Source organism: Mustela erminea, chromosome 16 (genome assembly GCF_009829155.1).
Source record: "Mustela erminea isolate mMusErm1 chromosome 16, mMusErm1.Pri, whole genome shotgun sequence".
Taxonomy (NCBI): domain Eukaryota; kingdom Metazoa; phylum Chordata; class Mammalia; order Carnivora; family Mustelidae; genus Mustela; species Mustela erminea.
The window spans coordinates 54628392-54650046 of record NC_045629.1 but is presented as its reverse complement, the minus strand read 5'-3'; the positions used below and the strand labels follow the sequence as shown (position 1 = coordinate 54650046).

General features: G+C 35.8%; 1 protein-coding gene across 4 annotated transcripts in view; it reads left to right on the top strand.

Annotated features, from left to right (window-relative positions):
• The window catches only part of ANGPT1 (angiopoietin 1), a 249404-nt gene that overhangs the window by 125552 nt on the left and 102197 nt on the right, over nt 1–21655 (top strand). The gene's annotated exons all lie outside the window — the stretch shown is intronic.

Here is a 21655-nt window from a genome sequence, read left to right as displayed (position 1 = left end):
AACATGGCCTTGAGTGAATTAATATATATATATGCAGTTTAGATGTACACAGACATGTGTATACATATATACATACATGTGCACGCACATAAACACACCTTTTTTCTCTTGGGATAACTAACATCAGTGGCATCTGAAGTTTGCTTTACACTATACATATGATATTCACTGGATATTTAAGTTTGGTAAAATTTTCAGCTGTGCTTTCCTTACCTCATACTTTCTTTTCAAAACATGTAAATAGTTTTAGAGGAAGTTGCAGGTTAAAATATGTAATTCCTAAAATAACAATAATGAAAATGACAACAACAAAAACAAAAATAAGTAACACTGCTTTCCATTATTTTTTAAATAAAAAATTCAAGGGTGTTTAAGCCCTATAAAGTGAATCTATCTCAATTCACTTTCAAACTTCATATGGAAGTTTGAACTATTTTATAGTAAGCAGTATTTTATAGTGCAGATTATCAAGATTGACTAGTTACCATTACAAGTCCAGTGGATCATTTCTCAATTACCCACTTGGCCAGGCTCCTGGGTCAGTTGGGACATCTTAAGCAGCAGGGTATACCAATGTAACAGTCAATTTTGACAACAAATACAATTTTTTAAAAAGAACAACATCAATTTTTTAAAAAGAGCAACAACATTGTTTTGGATGGATATACCCTCTGATGATTAAATCAATTTAACAAAAATATTAACAAAAGTACTAGTTTGGGTTTACAAATATTAATCTTTGTGTGATTTTTCTTCTGTAAAATCCACTTATCTGTTTTTATATTCTTGACAAGATTGTGTAATTGAAAGTTTTGGCCTTTGAGTCACGATTTTTCAGGTTCAAATCTTATCTCTACCACGTGTTATGTAACATTGGCTTTCACACATATGAGCTTTGGTTTCCTACTCTGGAAACAGGTTGAACAACACATCACGGGGTATGCTCTGAAGGGTAAATGGATTAAATTGGTGAAGCCTAGCTTTGTCCCTGTTTATATGATCAGTGCTCAAAAATACTAGTTTCTTCCCTCACATCTTCCTACTTTTCCCCACTTCTCCAAAGATGAGAATACCTACAATAGTCCCCTGAGTAGCAGTCCTTCAATTTCTCCTCCAGTGGGTTGCTATCTTTAGGAATCTCCAGATGGATTAAGTTTCAGTACCTGCAGGTGAAGGCTGACCTGGCTAGCACACATAGCAGATTCATCCAGATGGGATTATGACTGGGAGTTTGTAAATTTCCTCCTGTGCTTATGCCAACGTCATGAGGCATCCGGTGAGGAAATTCAGCCTGTTCACTTCTGAACAAGGCACCCAAAAATTTCCAGTATGTTTATTATATGGTTATTTTGGAATAAATGACAAACAAAAGCTATATTTCGACATTAGAAAGATGTTGATGTATACTTAGAATTTTTTGTGTGTGCCAAAAGAAATAGAACATTCCCTTGCAAAAGTGTGTATTGAAGTGAAATGAAACAAATGCTCCTTTATTTATTTATGTAAGGCTAGACATTGGATATATTGCATCATTTAAACTTCATCCTTACACTTCATTACCCACTAAAAATGAGCCCTGCTTATAAGAATTTGTGTGGTCAGTGATAAGCTGTACTTTGAAACTGAGTGCTGTAGATTAAACATTAGAAAGGAAAAGAGAAAGGGAGAGGAAGGAGGGAGAGAAGGAAGGGAGGTAAGGAGGGATGAAAGGAAGGAAGAAAAGAAGGGAGGGAAGGAGGGAAGGAAGGAAGGAAACGAGAGAGGTGGGGGAAGAGTGAGAGGAAAGGAATTGTAATTGATCTTTTGGAACAGTGGAGAATAGTACTTCAAGATTGGAAATTTCCTAAACTCTAAGTTAAAAAATCGTAGAAATACTTTTTTTCCCATAATATACTAATTCACAAATCATGTGTCAATAGCTTGGAAATGAACTTTTTGGCTGTTATAACAGACTTCTTAAAATTTTGCCATTTAGTGAGGACCCAAAGTCAGATTTGAAAGCCTGTATCCTCAGATTTTCCCTTTTTCAGTGGGATGAAATTCAGATTTCTTTTAGCCCAACACTAATTACCCTCCACAGTTTGTGTTCTTCTCTTTGTTTCTTTCTACTCTTCCTTTTTTCCCTATATTTTACCGTCTGTATTTTAGAGCTAGTATTATAAAGTAATTAATAACATGACATGTAGATAGCCTACATGTTTAGCACTTCAACTTACAGAAGTTTGCATTCTATGAAGTTTTTATAGTCATTAATTTAATTTTTTTCATCATGGTAAGTATACTTTTTAATCCCCATTCCTATTTCCCTAATCCCACCCTGCCCCACCTACCTTACCTCTGATAATCATGTTTGTTCTCTATAGATAAGAGTTTGTTTTTCGGTCTCTCTCTCTTTCCCCTGCTTCTCTTTTTACCCTTTGCTCATTTGTTTCTTAATGTGATCATATGGTTATTTGTCTTTGTCTCTAGCTCCATCCATGCTATTGCTAATGACAAGATTTCATTCTCTTTTTTTTTTTAATGGCTGAATAATGTTCCAATATACGTGTATACTACATCTTCTTCTTTATCCATTCATCTATTGATGGACACGTTTGGTCTGCTTCCATAGTTTGTCTACTGTAAATAAGTAAATAATACTGCAACAAATATAGAGGTGCATGTATCTCTTTGGATTAGTATTTTTGTATTTTGGGGGTAAATACCCAGGACTGTGATTGCTGCATTATAGGGTAGCTCTATTTTTTAAAGATTTTATTTATTTATTTGAGAGAGAGAGAACACAAGCAGGGACAGAGGAAAAGGGAGAAGTAGGCTCCCTGCCCAGCAGGGACTAGATCCCAGGAACCTTGGATCATGACCTTAACAGACTGAGCCACCCAGGCGCCCCTAGGGTAGTTCTATTTTAAATTTTCTTTAAGAACCTCCATAGTGCTTTCCACAGTGGCTGTATACCAATTTGCATTCCCACCAACAGTGCATGAGGGTTCCTTTTTCTTCACATCCTTGTCAGCACTTGCTGTTTCTTGTATTTTTGATTTAAGCCATTCTGACAGGTGTGAGGTGATATCTCACTGTGGTTTTGATTTACATTTCCCTGATGTTGAGTGATGTTGAGCATCTTTTCAAGTATGTACTAGCTAATTATATGTCTTCTTTGAAAAATGTCTATTAAATTCCTCTACCCATTTCTTAATTGGATTACTTGTTTTTTGGATATTGAGTTTTATAATTTCTTCCTATATTTTGAATACTAACCCTTTATTGGATAGGTTATTTCCAAATATCTTCTCCCATTCAATAGGTTGCCTTTAAGTCTTGTTGATTATTTCCTTTGCTGTGCATAAACTTTTTATTTTGATGTAGTCCCAGTAGTTTATTTTTGCTTTTATTTCCCTCGCCTCAGGAGACATATCTAGAAAAATGTTGCTATGTTCAATGTCAGAGAGATTATTATTTTGCTCTCTTCTAGGATTTTTATGATTTCAGGTCTCATATTTAGGTCTTTAATCCAGTTTGAGTTTATTTTTATGGTTGGTGAAAGTGGTCTGGTTTCATTCTTTTGCATATGGCTGTCCAGTTTTGCTAACACCATTTGTTGAAGAGACTTTTTCCTGTTGTGTATTCATGCCTCCTTTGTTGAAGATTATTTGACTATATAAGTGTGGGTTTATTTCTGGGTTTTCTGTTCTATTCTACTCATTTATGTGTTTATTTTTTATGCCAGTATAAATAATTTTAATTACTACAGCTTTGAAATATAGCCTGATGTTAGGATTTGTGATGCCTCCGACTTTCCTTTTTCAAGATTGCTTTGGATGCTTGGGGTCTTTTGTGGTTCTGTACAAATTTTAGGTTTGTTTGAGCTCTGCAAAAAGTTCTGGTCGTATTTTGATAAGGATTACATTAAATGTGTAGATTGCTTTATGTAATATAGATATTTTAATAATATTTGTTCTTCCAATCCATGAGTATGGAATGTCTTCCCATTTTTTTTACATCTTCTTTAATTTCTCTCGTCAGTGTTTTATTGTTTTCAGAGTAGAGACCTTTCACCTCTTTGGTTAAGTTTATTCAGATATTTTATTCTTTTTGGTGTAATTTTAAATTGAATTGTTTTTTCATGTGTAATTGTTTTCTTAATTTTACTTTCTTCTGGTTCATTATTAGTGTATAGGAATGCAATAGATTTATGTACCTTGATTTTATATCCTGTAACTTTACTGAATTAGTTTAACAGTTCTCTTTTCAGAGGAGTCTTTAGAGTTTTCTATATCTAATCTCATGTCATCTGCATATCGTGAGAGTTTTACCTCATCCTTATCAATGTGAATGCCCTTTATTTCTTTATGTTGTCTAAATGCTATGGCTAGGACTTCCGCTACTACACTGAATGAAAGTGGTGAGAGTGGACATCCTTGTCTTCTTCCTGACCTGAGGGGGAAAACTCTGTTTTTCACAGTGAGTATGACGTTGGCTGTGGGTTTTTCATGTAAGCCCTTTATTATGTTGGGATATGTTCCCCTGTAGACTTACTTTGCAGAGGGTTTTTACCATGAATGGAAGTTGTACTTTGTCAAATGCTTTTTCTGCATCTATTGAAATGATCACGTGGCTTTTATTCTTTCTCTTACTGATGTGATATATCACACTGATTGTTTTGTGAATATTAAAGCACTCTTACATCCTAGGAATAAATCTCATTTCATCATGGTGTATGATTTTTTAACTCTGTTGTTGGATTCATTTTGCTAGTATTTTGTTAAGGAATTTTGCATCTATATTCATAGCGATACTAGCCTATAGTTTTCTTTTTTATATAGTATCTTTACCTGGTGTTAGTATCTGGGTGACACTGGCCTTATAGAACGTATTAGGAAGGTTTCCTTTCTCTTGTATTTTTTGGAGTCATTTGAGAAGAATGGACATTAACTCTTCCTAAAATGTTTAGTAGAATTCACCTGTGGAGCTCTCTGATGCTGGACTTTTGATTATGAGGAGGCTTTTATTACTGATTCATTTTCATTGGTGGCAATTAGTCTGTTCAAATTTTCTAATTCTTCCTGCTTTAGTTTTGGTAGGTTTTATATTTCCAGGAATTTATCCATGTCTTCTAAGTTTTCCAATTTGTTGGCATATAGGTCTTCATAATATTCTGTTACAATTTGTATTTCTGTGGTGTCAGTTATTTATCCTCTTTCACCTGTAATTTTGTTTTGGGGAGCTTTCTCTCTCTCTCTCTCTCTCTCTCTCTCTTTTTTTGGGGGGGGGTTCTTGATAGAGGTTTATCAATTTTGTTGATCTTTTCACAGGACCAGTGCCTGTTTTTATTGATCTTTTATATTGGGGGATTTAAAAAAAAACTTCTATATTCTTTATTTCTGCTCTAATCTTCATTATTTCCTTCCTTTTGCTGGGTTTGAGTTTTGTTTGTTCTTTATCTAGCTCCTTTAGGTTTAAGGTTAGGTGGTTTGAGATTTTTCTTGCTTCTTGGGGTTAGCCTATATTGTTATAAACTTTCCTCTTAGAATGGCTTTTGCTGCATCCCAAAGATTTTGGATCATTGTGTTGTTCTTTTCATTTGTTTTCTGTATTTTTTTATTCCTTGTTTGATTTCTTGGTTGATCCATTCATTGTTTAATAGCATGTTATTTAACTTCAATGTATCTGTGATCTTTCCAGATATTTTCTTGTGGTTAATTTCTAATTCCATAGCATTGTGTTCAGAAAAGGTGGTATGACTTTGATCTTCTTGAATTTGTTGAGGCTTGTTTTGTGACCTAATATATGATCTGTTCTGGAGAATGTTCCATGCGTACTTGAAAATAATGTGTATTCTGCTGCTTTAGGGTGAAATGTTCTGAATATGTCTGTTAAATCCCTACAGTCCAGTGTGTCGTTCACAGCCACTATTTTCTTGTTGATTTTCTAGATGGATGATCTGCTCATTGATGTAAGTGGGGTGCTGTTAAAGTCCCCTACTATTATTGTATTACTATCAATTATTTCTTTTAGTTTTGTTATTAACTGTTTTATGTATTTAGGTACTCCTATGTTGGGTGTATAAATATTTACAAGTATTATATTCCCTTGTTAGATTATCCCTTCAATTATTATATAGTGTCCTTCTTTGTCTCTTGTTACAGTCTTTGTTTTAAAGTCTATTTTGGCTTTGGACTAGGCAAAAGATGGATTTAAGTATTTCTTACTCTCATAGCTACATATCTTCTGATGCCCAATTTCTACCAGAATTTCTAACAGTGAAGAAGAGGTTTCCCCAGTCCTTTTTGGAGTCTGAGTGTCAGGTTGGGAAATGCACGTCAATTATTTGGCCTAGAGACATGAGCTTCCCTTTTCTCTGATAGCATTGTTAAAAAGGAAAAATTTGACCTCATTAGATGAAAGGCCATTTGGGACCTTAAGTAGTCCAGAAGGGACCATCACTAACCCATCTAATGTGTCTGAGAACATTGGAAAACACCTCAGTCTTGCACCATGCGCACCAAAGTTTACACAGCTAAACGTGGATTGATTTTGGCACCCACCCACACCAGTGGCTGAGTGCCCCTGGGCATGACAGAACCTGTCCAACTACTTTGGTGACCTCGGCCAGAATATACAGTGCATGTGAGCATGTTGGCTTAATTTGTTTGTCTTTTTTTAAACGTATATTTCCTCATGAGAACTGCCATTGTGTAAATTATAATTAAATGCAAATATTATACTTTATAATCTTATAATAATTTCCTGATAAATATACCCGATAATCTAGTCTGTAGCGTCATATTACAGTCTATTGCAGTTGGCTCTCTTGGTCTCCTTTTTGCTTCCCACAACTATATCTGATCACACTTTTAGAATGGAAATAATCTTGTCTTAATCCTTTCAATAAAAAAAAGGCTGGCAAATAACTTTTATGAGTAAACAGAAAGGGTTTTATAAGGCAGCATATATAAAAAAGGAAACATTAATCCTAACCCTTTACTTTCTTAAATAGGAATTAAGGTCAGCATTCTTAAAGCAGCCAACTGAAGTGGTGCTAAGTTCAGAAATTCTTTGGAAAGAGAACTAAACAGCTGAATGTCACTAGAAAAAAAGGCATTTCAGGAGTTGGGTGCTAAGCACTGGTGGTGTCTTTCCAAGTCATTTCTCTTTAACTAGGTCATCTCTTTTAAAAGAATGAGAGACAATAAAAAATAATCACTATGCTCATCTATTTCTTTATTCTTAATTAAGTACTTTACCACATTATAAGATACAGTAAATCAGATTTTCTCCAAAATCAGATTTTCTCCGAAAATCTAGGCTGTTTCCTAAGGAAAAGTGAGGCATTTAGAGAAATCTAACAAATCTTTCAGTCCATCAGAAATTAATGATGTACTAAAGAATGTATTTAAGAGCCTCCAGAAAAGAAAGCTTCCGTCAGAGTAGAACATATCAAACTTTTTTTCAGATTCATGTGGTAAACAGTACCTTGTTGGAGAAGAATTGCTTCCATGAACTATCTCTTGTGAACAACATCATTTCACCCCTTAAATCTGTGTCTCATTTCATACTCCAAAACAGCAAACATAATTATACTCAGACACAGCATCACTGCATCTGCTGTCCAGTTCCCACATTGGTCAATTGTCTATTTTTCATGTTCTAGCATATTTCAGAATTCAACCTCTGGATTTTAAATATGATGTTGTGACTTACAGACACATTGGCAAAAAGACAGTGTTCCTTCAAAATTCACATACTTTCTGCACATGCAGTTTCCTATTCATGAAGAAAATCTATTTTGTACTTGACTAAAAATAGTGTTGAAGTTAATTCCCACTTAAGAGAGTAGGGAATTGAGATACTGAAAAGAATAGTTAGGAAATGGAAAAGGATTTACGCTTTGTCAAAGAGGCCATTTTTAGCACCTTATCACAGCAATAGCAGAAGCACTTTGTAAATTTAGTTTGGACAGCATTGGGATTATCACTTTTTCAATCTAAGACAAACTTTAGTATGCATTCACATTACCATATGTATAAATATCGCCAACATTTTAGCATTACAATAAGGTAATTCACATTGAAACCACATGATAGTTAATAAAGCCTTTGCAATACTTTGGTATTATCCCCATGTTAAAGTTGAGGAAACCTGCACCTGGATGGCTCAGTTGGTTGAGCGACTGCCTTCCGCTAGGGTCATGATCCTGGAGTACTGGGCTCGGGTCTTGCCATCGGGCTCCCAGCTCCACGGGGAGTCTGCTTCTTCCTCTGACCTTCTCCTCTCATGCTCTCTCACTGTCTCTCTCTCAAATAAATAGATAAAATCTTTTTTTAAAAAAAAGGATGAGGAAACCGAGGCTAAGAAATTGAGCCTTAACCCTGGGTCATGCAAATACTTGGCAGGGTTCACAGTTCAAGCCCATGTCTTTTGGTTGCTGCCCCAAAGTATGTGTATATAACACAGGAGCACAGAGAAAATTATGTGTAGTGTTGGTGAGCTGCTAGCCAGATGAAAGTATATTTTGTTGTTTCCACCTCACTGAAGGGCAGTTGAGGGTCAGAGACTTGGATTCTAATTCTTACAGAATGATTGAATCTCTGTGAGGCCTTCTTTTCTCTGGGCCCTCGTCTTTAAAGAGAGGACATTTCAGGAGAGACAGCCTTGACGCTTTCCAGATCTTGCAGTGTGTGTGAATGTCTGTTTGTGTTCTGTAAATATGGCCAAATTTCAGTTATCGGATAAATTAAATAATAGAATTTAAAAGTTTAAAATAAAATTAGTTGTTTCAATATCTGCCTTTTACTCAAGAATGTGGGATAAGAATTAGACAAACACATTTGGCTTTATGGTATGATTGCAATTTTAGAAGTACTGGGAAAGTGGTCACCTCCTGAATAAGCCCACATCATTTCCGGAAATTACTTTCTTATATCCCCTTAGTAAACTCACATGCATACTTGCTCAAAAACATAGCAATTATTTTTATTAGTGGTTCTCAACTGGCCATAATCTTGGCAACATTTGGCAATGTCTGGAGACATTTTTGATTGTCACAGCTGGAGTGCTACTAGCATCTAGTGGGTAGAGGTCAGCCATGCTGCTAGAGATCCCTTAATTTACAAGATGCTCTCCTAAAAACTCACACACAACAAAATGTTATGCTTCCCTCAATGTCAACAGTACTGAAGTTTAAAAATTGTATTCAAGGGACGCCTGGGTGGCTCAGTTGGTTGGACAACTTCCTTCGGCTCAAGTCATGATCCCAGAGTCCCGGGATTGAGTCCCACATTGGGCTCCCAGCTCCACGGGGAGTCTGCTTCTCCCTCTGACCTTCTCCTCGCTCATGCTCTCTCACTGTCTCTCTCTCAAATAAATAAATAAAAATCTTTTAAAAAAATTGTATTCAAAATTATAGGTAATTGAATGACAATTCTATCATCATAAAGCAAGTTAATTTTTTTTTCTAAGAATTTCGGTTTTGGTCCATATGGCATAGGTAAGATAGATGTATTTTCAATTACAAAATCTTCATTCAGTTTATAATGATCCCTGTAATCCCTTTTGGGGATTAATTGAGTAATCCCTTTTGGCAGGATTTAATTGAGTAAACAAGTATCATTTAAAAAATTTGAATAACCAGAAGAGTGGTAAGTTGGAAATCATTCATTCATCCTTTTGTGTAAATTAATGCAACGAGAAGTTATTGTGAGGAAAAGCAGACCTGGGTGAATACTGTAGTAGAAGGGGTTAGGAAGCTGGAAGATAGCATAAGAATCCTAGGCACCAGAGGGAGAGGTAAGAAGAATAATGGTACCCACTTTGTCTACTTTTCAAATTTCAGAGTAGCCCCACCATAAGCTACAAATAGTAACAGAACTCAACATATGTGAGTTTCAGTTCTTTTTTTCTAATTCAGCTTTAAATGGGACGTGCCAGTGATTTTTTTAAATAATCAGTGATTGGAAAGAATAAAGAGGATGCCAATTAATAGATTGGCTGACATTGTTATATTAACTTGGGATTTAGAAATCTCAGTGATTAATAAATTATATCACTAGCTTTTATTCTAGACTGTATAGTTTGCCTTTAAAATATAATAATGAACTATTTCCTATACCATTTGTGATTTAGTTTATTTACTTAATTTTTGCAATTTGAGTATCTTGTTACGTTTAGACTGCTTCTTTTGGTATTAAAAGTCTTATATAATGTAGGTAGACATTTCTGAGGGTTGCTGGGGGGAGGGGGGTTGGGAGAAGGGGGTGGGATTATGGACATTGGGGAGGGTATGTGCTTTGGTGAGTGCTGTGAAGTGTGTAAACCTGGTGATTCACAGACCTGTACCCCTGGGGATAAAAATATATGTTTATAAAAAATAAAAAATTAAAAAATAAATTCTGTTGAGATAGTATCCTACAAAGCTTAAGCTCTGTTGTATTAATTATTGTTGCTTAACAAATTGGGCCAAAATTTAGTACCTTAAAATATCAAACTTCTGGGGCACCTGGGTGGCTCAGTGGGTTAAGGCCTCTGCCTTCAGCTCAGGTCATGGTCTCAGGGTCCTGGGATCAAGCCCCACATTGGACTCTCTGCTCAGCGGGGAGCCTGCTTCCTCCTCTCTCTCTGCCTGCCTCTTTGCCTACTTGTGCCTACTTGTGCAAAAAATAAGTAAAAATCTTTAAAAATATATCAAACATTTATCATGTCATGTATTTTCTGAGAATCAAGGATCTGGGGACATCTTAGCTGGGTGGTTCTGGCCCTGGGTTCCTTGTGAGGGTATAGTCAAACTATTGGCTGGGCCCATGGTTTCCAAATACCTGACTGCAGCTAGAGAATCCATTCCAAGGTCATTCATTTGGCTGTTAGTCAAAGTCTTCAGAGCCTCACCATGTGGCCCTTTGCATTAGACTGCTTATATCTATGGCTTCCCCCAGAGTGATCAGAGAGAGAAAGTAAGAGAAGCGGTGGTGTCTTTTATCGAAGTGACATATCTCTTCTGCTATATTCTTTTGGGAACACAGACAACTCCAGTAGAATGCAGGATGGGGACTGTGCAAGGATATGAATACCAGAAGGAGGGAATCATTGGACCATTTTAGAGGCTGATTACCATGCTAAAGTGCCTTTAAATTCTGTAACCAGCTAGAATTCATCCTACTGGAGTGTCTAAATATAACCATACACAGTAAGCTCTGCAATTGGTCACTTATAATAATAACAGCGAGATTTGTTGGGAAAAAAAAAAAAAAAAGAACCCCTGTTCTAAGAAAATCTGTATTGAGTGTATGTTAGATATACACAATGATCTTAAAAACAAAATGGAACATGCATTAGGTTCTGCCATATATATATATATATATATATATATATATATATATATATATATATATACAGCTTTTTGTGCCACTCTAGTCAGAATTCTTTGGCTTTTGGGTAGTATAAGAAGTACAATTCTAAGTATGATTTGGAAAGAATTGACTGCTAGTCTCTGCTCTTCCATTTCTTGGCTGCACAACCAGAGCCAAGTTCTCATTTCAGATGCCTCATCTGTGAAATAGCTATGACAACATTCATCTCTGATGGTTGCTTTGAGGTCTAAATGCTATGATGTGAGCAAACTACTCAGCACATTGCCTCATATAATAAATAGTAATTATGAATATCGGCTATAACCCAGTGTTTTTAAATTGAACATCATGATTCAGGTTGTGAACCAAAAACTTGGTTCGAATCAAATCTTTCTGTAGAAATGAAGTTAAATACCCAAGTCTCAGAGGGTCAGTATCCTGGATTCATGAAACTTTTGTTTCTTATTTGAGTGCACATGCAAGCTTTGTGTGTTTATGTGTGTGTGTGTGTGTGTGTGTGTACTGTATTTGTCTCTTGTCCAGATTAAAACTATTCCCCTTACTAGGGGTTACAGTTAAAAAAAAAAAAAAAAAAGAGGGGCGCCTGGGTGGCTCAGTGGATTAAGCCGCTGCCTTCGGCTCGGGTCATGATCTCGGTGTCCTGGGATCGAGCCCCGCATCGGGCTCTTTGCTCAGCGGGAGCCTGCTTCTCTCTCTCTCTCTGCCTGACTCTCCGCCTACTTGTGATTTCTCTCTCTGTCAAATAAATAAATAAAATCTTTAAAATTTAAAAAAAAAAAAAAAAAAAAAAAATAAAGAAAGAAAGAAAAGAAAACAAACAAACAAACAAAAACACAGAGAGAGAGAAAATGGCATTATTCTAACCTCACTTTTTGTTTTCACCTGAGGAGAACTAATCTTACTCTGTTCTTGTGATTGTCTCTCTCCAAAATGTCTTGGAAACTGGAGTATTTTAATGCCTTTGTGTGAGAGAGTCTCTTCCTGTCTAGAATCCCATTTAAAGGGATGAAATCCCAAAGTGCACAGTGCCATGACCTTCCCGTGTTATATCATTAGACACGCCCCAGGCAAGGACAAAGCTCAGTGCTTCATGTCCAGTAGCACAGTGGTTTTCAGATGCATTAATGGTAAGTGACACGGGGAGCTCAGAAATCCCAGTGGACTGACTTGCCTGGAATCTTTTATATAGCAAGCATCCATAAGGACCTTTTTAGTTGTGTGATTAAATAAAGAAGTGCTAAGCCCCTGAGGTTTTTGAAATTCTAAACATTAATCTATCTAACAAGTTACTGCTTCTCATGGAGAAAAGAACCATTGACACTGTCAAATATGCCAAATGTCCAGTAGTGAAACATACAAGTAAATTTCTTTTTGTTGCTTTAATGGCATATTTTCTTTGCCTTAAATTTTTATTGAGAGTTATCATCAGTAACTTGAAATTCTTTGTCTTTAATTTATCAGTCAATTTATCAGAAAACAAAACAGTATTGTTACTCTCCAGGTTCACGTTATCCTAAGTAGTGTGATGAATACTTTTATAATGTGAATAATTTCATACTTTATCTGCTTTTAAGTCAGATGTTCAGCAAGTTACTGTGACTATAATGTTTAAAATGTTAAAGAAAAGAAGCTGTCTTTTTTTCTCCCCTTTTACAATCTTCCCCCAACCCCTCCCCCCCTTTCCCACCACACACAGATTTTTATGAAGGACATCTGGGAACTTAATTCACTGTAGTCTTTCACTTTATTCATTGTTGGCCTAGCAATTCATAGTCTAATCATCATCAAAATCATAATTATAGATATTTCTGGGTTATAATGGCTCAAGGAGAAAGTTTCTTCTGAAGCTTTGCAAGAACTAGCATGTGTTGTATAGGAGGTTACTCTATGCCCTGTGGCTATAAAGTATGGAAGAATTAGTGAATATATATAATAAATGTCTTTCTGACATTATATTAAAATACAATAAAATACCATTATTTGTTCCCAGACATTTTGTCCACCATTTAGTGCATAGATTCCCGAGAGTATAAAATAAGAAAGATACTTCACAGTTCTTTAAGAATGAAGGTTGGCGGGCGCCTGGGTGGCTCAGTGGGTTAAGCCTCTGCCCTTGGCTCAGGTCATGATCTCAGGGTCCTGGGATTGAATCCTGCATCAGGCTCTCTGCTCAGCAGGGAGCCTGCATCCCTCTCTCTCTGCCTGCCTCTCTGCCTACTTGTGATCTCTCTCTGTCAAATAAATAAATAAAATCTTTAAAAAAAAAAAAAAAGAATGAAGGTTGGCAACACTCTAACATTAGGTAGGCAGTAGTATCAGGAATCTACAACATGGTGTTGTAAATCCTTTATCTTTATATGGCTATTGTTTACAAAGCATTTTCATTTTAACTTTATAAAATTTCTTTGACATAAGTAACATTACCTTTACTTTACAGATGGGGAAACCAGGGCTTAGAATAGTTAAGTGATTTCTTCATAGTTACAAAGTAAGAGGAAGCTAGGCTTTTAAGAATGGATCTCTTGTGATTTTTCTTTAGTCCTTAAACAATTCTGTGATGTCAGTATATTATTATTCCCATTTTCTTGATCCAGAAGCTGAAGCACAGAGAAGGAAGACAACTTGCTCAAAATCATACAGCTAGTCACTGGTCAGCCCCGAGCTGTAAGAGTCCATCCAATGCTTTCTCTTTTTTTTTTTCACATTTCTCTGCTGCTTTTCATATGCTGCTTTTCATATGGCTCTAAATCTGCCTTTGGTAAAAGAAAAAATCTGATGGCTAATTTTAACTGTTAATTTTCTTCTTCTTGAATATGTATGACAACAGAGAATTCACACTTCTTTTAATAGATTTCCAAACAGCTTCTCCCAGCCTGGCTCCAGATCAAAATACAAGTACCTGTCATTTGCATAGCATCTTGTAGATGGCCAAATGTTTTCACACACTTCATTTGATTGTTACAACAAACCTATGAGATACTTAGGATAGGTAGAATTAGCAGGATGATTTTTACTGATGGAGTAAGTAAGACTTTAAAGTTTAGATGGCTGATAAAGTGGAGGAAAAAAAAAAAAAACACCTCTCAATCTCCTGATCACATATTCTGGGAGCACTCCACAATGCTACTCTAAAGACAGCCCAGCATCCTGCAAGATTCTGCCCACCTATGGCTTCACCAAGATCTTTCTCCCACTTTGAAAGGGATCAAGTGGACCATAGCAAATCTTAGCATTTGCACTAAGAGATTCTTGCAACTGGGCTGATGGGCATGGAGTATGGTAGCACAATCGCAAGCTCTAGGTTCAGGCAAGGTGGGTGAGAATTCTGGCTCTGCACTGAGCTCTACTTAACTGCATTTTGAGGAAAATTATCTGTCCTCTCTAACTCTCCATTTTTTGTAATGAAAAAGTTGTAAGAAAAGCAAATGTGTGATTTCCTGATACGGTGGTGACTTTTCAACAAACTCACCTGACTTCTTAAATGTAACATATCTCATGCTCTGGCATGAGAATTCTTGGCTTTAAGAAGTCAAGAATGTGAAAGCCGCAGGTGGAATCCTAGGATATATAAAGTTCGGGCTTCATGGTTCCCTAAAAATGATAATGTTGATATAAATTTAAGTAAAAAAGGTCATGATGAAATTGAATGCTAAAAGCAACCAGCCCTTTGTGGGAATGCATATCAGGACAGACAAGAAGCTGAGAAGTATGTGCTTTCTCTAAGTTATGTTTGTGCTCAGTCATGTTGAGTTAACTGAGAGGATATACCAAACTCTTTAGTCCTTCTCTATGAGTGTATGGAACAAAATGTCATGGATTTCATAAACTTGGGGTATCTCCTTCATAATCTTTTGCAAGCTCTTTCTATTCTAACAGTTACCACATTATAATGATGTTGTCTATTAATATACTTGGCTTTCTCACTAAGACAGGGACTAGGTAAGAACTATATCTTTTGCATCATTTTAGCTCCATGGCACAAACTGTGCTCATCCCATATAAGAAAATATATGTGTATATATTATATAAACATGCATAATTACACTCTCACATCTGTGTGTGTACCTGTATGTCTTTGTCATTATCTGATCTACTATTCTGTAATCTTACACTGACTTGATAAAACATGGAATTTTCAAGGGGCAACAATTACAGTCTATTATTTTATCACATATATGTGTATGTATGTGTATTTATAGATATGTATGTATTCCAATTCAATATTCTATATAAATATATATATCTGCAAAACTTATGTAAGTATATTTAGCTGTAAGTACAACTTTGGACAAACTAAATTTTTTTAGCAAAAATTATATCAGTTTAGCAGTTTCAATTTAGATATAGCTCAGTGTGTTTTAACCTAGAGAACACTTACTTAGTAACCTAGAAAACACTTATTTCAAAAAGAAAAAAAATGTTCTTTTGAAGATTATTGATAAAATGTTGTTGGTAAGTATTTTTTTTTTTTAACGTCATAATGTTAGAGTACACTCCATGAGAATAAGTTTTCAAAGTGTGTGTACAAACATGAGAATAAGGATTCACCTGAAATTTATGTTGGTTTGAAAGGATGATAGTGTAGTGAATAGGAGAACAAGAATAATACTAATCCATATGCCATATGATGATGCTATCTCTGTTTTGGTTGAGTAAATGAAAGAAAATACTTTTCAGCAAGGATAATTAATGAGACTATAAATAACATATCATCATGAGCTAAGGAAAGAATAAGTCACCTTGTCATAGAAAATAATTACTTTATGCTCAGTTTAGGAAGGCCTCAAAGGGCCCACTACATATTGACTCAATCATTCTGTTGATATTCCTAAGCATGATAGTGGTGAAAGTGATTTTTCGTTGATTTTAAAAAGGGAAAACAAGTGAATGCAGAGTTTTTGCATGGTTGGTTTTTGTTTGTTTTTAACCGTTGGAAAGTGACAGGCAAATGTTAGGTGCCTTCTTCCCTCTTCCCCCCCAAACTGGTGGCAATGCCTTTGGGATCAAGACAGCTTACTTTAATAGTTAAAGGGTCGGGATTTTCACCCATCCTGGCTGAAGGCTTGAAGCTGTACTTGAAATGATGGGTTAGCCAAACAAAATATTTCAGCTAGACAGATTTGGGCAGGAAATGGCCCTTTGGGAGCCTTGCACTAACAAGATGCTGAGGCAGACTTTAGTGGAAGGAGAGTGGACCTGCGAATCAGACCAAAGTTTTAATACCAGCTGGAGCGCTTGGGCTCTGTGACCCTGATCACATTATTTAATTTCTCAGCACTTCGACCATTTCATCGGTATGAAATGGTAACAATATCTATTCCAAAGGACAGCTGTGAGGAATTTAAGGAAAGTATATAAAGACCTTGGCTCATTGGCTGACACATAGGAAGCCTCAGTAGATAATGGCTATTATTAGAGGCTTTCCACCAAACTTTCCCCATCAGAAGAGACTCTTTGAGGCTGTTTCTGCTCTTTGTTTTCTCCTGTTTATTAGTTATCTTTGGTTCTCATAAAGGCAGGCATAAGGACAGGATTAGAGGAGATAAACCAGTGGAACCAAAGGGGCATGCCTGTGGATCATAGTCTGTTTTCCAGGTTTGCTCTGACCACACCACTACTAAATTGCCAGGTGTTTCGAAGTTTCCCACAGACTGAATGCATTCTAAGCACATTTTTGTCTTTCTCTCCTTCTTTTGTTGTTGTTGTTTTTTCCTGAATATAAAATTAAATTCTCATTCTTTTTAAACAAAGTGGAAAATATCAACTATTTCAAGAAGAAAATAAAATTCACCTGTATTCCCATCAGCCATAGATAGGCACTGTTCACAATTCAGTGTTTCTTTTCTTTTTCCAGTGCATACAAATGTGTTTGAATACATTTATCATAATTGAGAACGTATTAAATAAATATATCATTTTGTATACTGCTTACTATGTTCAGCAAGAAAGGTTTTTGTATTGTTTTGTTTTGTTTTTAAGCCATGAAAAGCTGGTTCTTTTTAGTCACTTTGTGCCGTAAAGTCTAGACTATACTGTCTCTACAATGGAAGCCTGCTTAGAAAGTTGGAAGGGCTGCCTTGATGATTGTGGTCATGGTTATTTTAAAATTTTAACATAGTAATTTATGTTTGAAAAGACTATAGAATTAATTTTTCGTTCTGGTAACTTGTTTTCTTGTTTCTCTTTCTTTCTCAACCCCCTAATTGCTCTCTCTGGGAAATAACTATTTGTTAAAGATAAAAATTATTTGTACAAATTCTTGAAATATATTCTATAAATGGGACAAGATTTATCACACAGCTTTCCTTCCGCCCCTTAGAGAAGAAATGCTAAGGGTTTACTGAGATGTTGAGAAACAATTTGCCTCTTCTTCGTACTCAGGGTAATAGGTCTAAATAGTTTGTACTCCCGTCTTCAGAGTAAGTCAGGCCTTGGGGTACAAGACTATTTTTATTATCAGTTAAAATTATGAAATCTTATTCAGTCCCATAATGCATAATAAGACTATACTGCTAATACACATCTCAGTCTCAAAAACCTAATGTTGATTAAAAAGTGAAAGAGTTGAAGGAGCCATACAATAAGGTAACATTTTTGTAAATCTTGAAATTATAATGAAAAATAAAATGACATGGTTTATTATTTTGTGTATATACCTATGTAGTATAAGTCCATATCAATTTCATGATAATTAATTCTTGTGTGTATGTAGAAGGGGTACTTAGTTCATCTATGCAACATTTTATTTCTTACTAAAAAAAGAATTCAAAGCAAAGGTCACAATGTGATATCTGCTAAATGTTAATGGGAGCTTAGTAATGTCTAATATTTCTAAGATTCCAAGATTTTAGAATTTATTATAAATCAGATCAGCCTTTCTTCAGTTAGTGAAAAATAGAAGGTTTTGAGTGATCATTGCTTGTTGGGGTTGGGGATGAAATCAGGAAGAAAACTGTGAGGTGACCTACAGCTCTCCAAACTAGATCAGTTGGTCATGAAAAAGGCCTTTTACATGAGGCACCTGGGTGGCTCAGTGGGTTAAGCCTCTGCCTTCAACCCAGGTCATGACCTCAGGGTCCTGGGATCGAACCCCGCATCAGGCTCTCTGCCAGGTGGGGACCCTGCTTCTCCCTCTGCCTGCCTCTCTGCCTACTTGTGATCTCTCTCTCTCTCTCTCTCTTTCTCAAATAAATAAATAAAAATTTTTAAAAAGGGGCTTTTACAAAATTCCTCTGGCAGTACATGTGGTAATGAGAGCAGGTATTTTAATAGTTACTTATGCTTCATTTCATTCTCATGGTGTGCAGTTAATTCTAAGAGGGACTATTCAATGTAATGGTAATTTGGGCTCCCTTCCAATAGCACTGGAGATGTAACAAGCATCGCCAAGGCACCAATATGGTCTTTGTGAAAGAAGAAACAATGCCGAGTGTCTGTAGTCCTTTGATGAAAATGAAGAAAAAGAGGGATTTCATATCACTTATAAAATGTTAGCAATCACTGTCCCTTTCTTAGACTTTGAATAACTGTCTTCATCCTCATAATCTTTCTAGTTCTTGGACCAAGGGTAATTTAAATAAGAACTACTTCAAATATTATTCAGGAAAAGTTAGACCTCACATAATACTTTGGAATGTTTATTATGCAATGACGTTGACAGCTTTATGCCTATACAAACTTACTGTATGTTCCATTGAGTAATCCCACATTGTAGGAGAAAACACCCATACACACACACACACATATATAATTTAAGAAGAGAAGGAAGATGACTAGATCACTTTTATTTCAAGGGAAGAAGTAGGATGTATGGAAAGATAATAGCCTAAAAAGTCAGAATGTTGAACAGGTTAGATTTTAAGTGCAATACCTTGCAATTTCATATGAAATACCAGAGTAAAATGATAGCAGTTTTCTACCTTGTAGTGGGAATTCCTGAAAAATCTATGAATCTCTTAATTATTTAGGATTTTATACTTATGTTTAAACTCATCTGCTAAGTATTTAAATTGCATGACCTGGCCTACAGTGTTTTAATGCAGGAGTTTTTCCTTAAAGATGAATAACATAAGCTGCTTGTTTGCATCACTGTCATTTGTCATAGGAGAAAAAGAACAGAGTTTGCAGAAGATGTTTCTTAGTATTATCCTGTAGATAGTCTCTTATATCCATTAACCCCCCACAGTTACTGTCTGCTGGGGTGCTCACTAGTTCAAATATCAAAGCTTTCTTTTTTAAGTGAATTGGAATGTATTTTATGTAGCATGCAAGGGGATAAATGTTATTCCAGATAAACTAGAAACTAAAACAAAACAAAACTACAACAACAACAAAACCACTCAATTAAAGGAAGATAAATGTTTACAATTTTCTGTTTCAACCAGTATCTTCTTTTTTTGTAAATTATCACTTTTGATTGGTATAAAAACAATGTGTACAAAGTTGCTTTGTGTTTCATCCATTTTCTCTATCATCTAAGTGTAAATTCAGAATTTAGGAAAAAAGTTTCTCAAATGTTAGACAGTATACTGTAGCTGTCCATGACTGTTAAACAGGTATTATCTATAGTGATTAAATTTGACATAAAATATAACTCATCCACAGAAAAGTAATGCATTGGTGATTTTAAATTGGACATTAATGAAATTAACTATAGTGAAATGAGCAGAACCTCAAGATATAATGAAGAATCTGACACACATATGTTGGGAGTAGAGGGATATATGTGTATGAGAGCACAAGTGCACAAGTAAATATACACACATATACATACATATACTTATATGTGTTATTAAGTAGGTGAATTTATACTTAGTATATTTGAAAATATGGTAAAGTATGAAGAAATTATCTGCCTGAGCCTACTAAATGAATTTCGTATTAAAATCTGAAGGTATGCTTTTGCTCTGTGTGGGGCCACAAAGGCATGATCTTGATTCTGACCAGAGAATTCTTCATTTCCTGAATAGCATATTCCGGGAGGTGGTCAGGACCATCATCTTGCCTAAGCCAGCATAGCTTCTTGCATGTTGTCATAGTCCTGCCTACTTCTTTATCCTCTAACCTCCAGGTTTTTCAGGCCCCATTTTTGTGTGTTAAGGCAGACATAAGAAATGTATGCCCCCTCTGCCGTACTCATTTAGGACTGACTCTAGGAAGACCTCCTTGATTCCTGCATTTCGAGGTTTCATTTATTCCTTCACCCTCCCCCACCAGACAGGCAGGTAGGCAAACATTTGTATCTTCATTCTAGCACTTGTAATATACTTTTATTATAGATAGTCTTAATAATCAGAATCAAGTTTTACTCATTCTTTTGCTTTCATTGTGTAGCTCAGTAATTAAAACATGGTTACTTTTCAGTGTGTTTGCTGGATTTAACTTCATTTAAATAATTACCTATAACTAGATGACTGAAAAAGGAAGAAAGGTACAGTTAAGACAAAGTGGGGTTATGTGGTCCAGTAAGTGAGAATATATGCCTTCAAACCTATCTACTTTTGCATCTTTACTTTGTTCCCATTGACATTCAGAAAGGCATCATCAGTAACTGGTTCTGTGATATTTTATTCTTTCAGAAACAAATGTAAGCTCACAATTGGAGTCTGTTAGTCATTGATTCATTGCATTGATTCATGCATTATTTGAATTTATTTAAATTTATGAAGAGCGGGATGCCCAGATGGCTCAGTTTGTTAAGTGTCTGTGTCTGCCTTTGGCTCAGGTCATGATCTCAAGGTCCTGGGATCGAGCCCCATATCAGGCTCTCAGTTCAGCATGCAGTCTGCTTCTCCCTCTCCCTCTGTGAGCTCACTCTCTCATCCTTGCTGAAATAAATAAAATCTTTAAAAAATAAAATAAGATAAAATAAATTTACAAGAGGCACCTGGCTGGCTCAGGTAGTAGAGTATGCAGCTCCCGATTTTAGGGCGGTGAGTTCAAGCCCAATGTTGGGTATAGAACTCACCTTAAAAAAAAAAAATTTTAATATTACTCTAACTTATTTATTTACTTCGGGCCAGGTATTAAGTGATACCAGGAAGAATAGTTGTTTGCCTTCAAGGAGCTTGTGGTGTACTGAAAACGATGGTGTTATGAAAAAAAAAAAAAAAGAAGAAGAAGGCATAGGATGCTCTAGAAGTACAAAGAAAGAGGGCATGTAGGTGACTCAGTCAGTTAAGCTTCAGACTCTTGATTTTGGCTCAGGTCATGATCTTGGGGTTGTGAGATCAAGCCCCACAATGGGAGTCTTCTTGGGATTCTCTCCCTCCCACTCCCTTTACCCCTCTGTA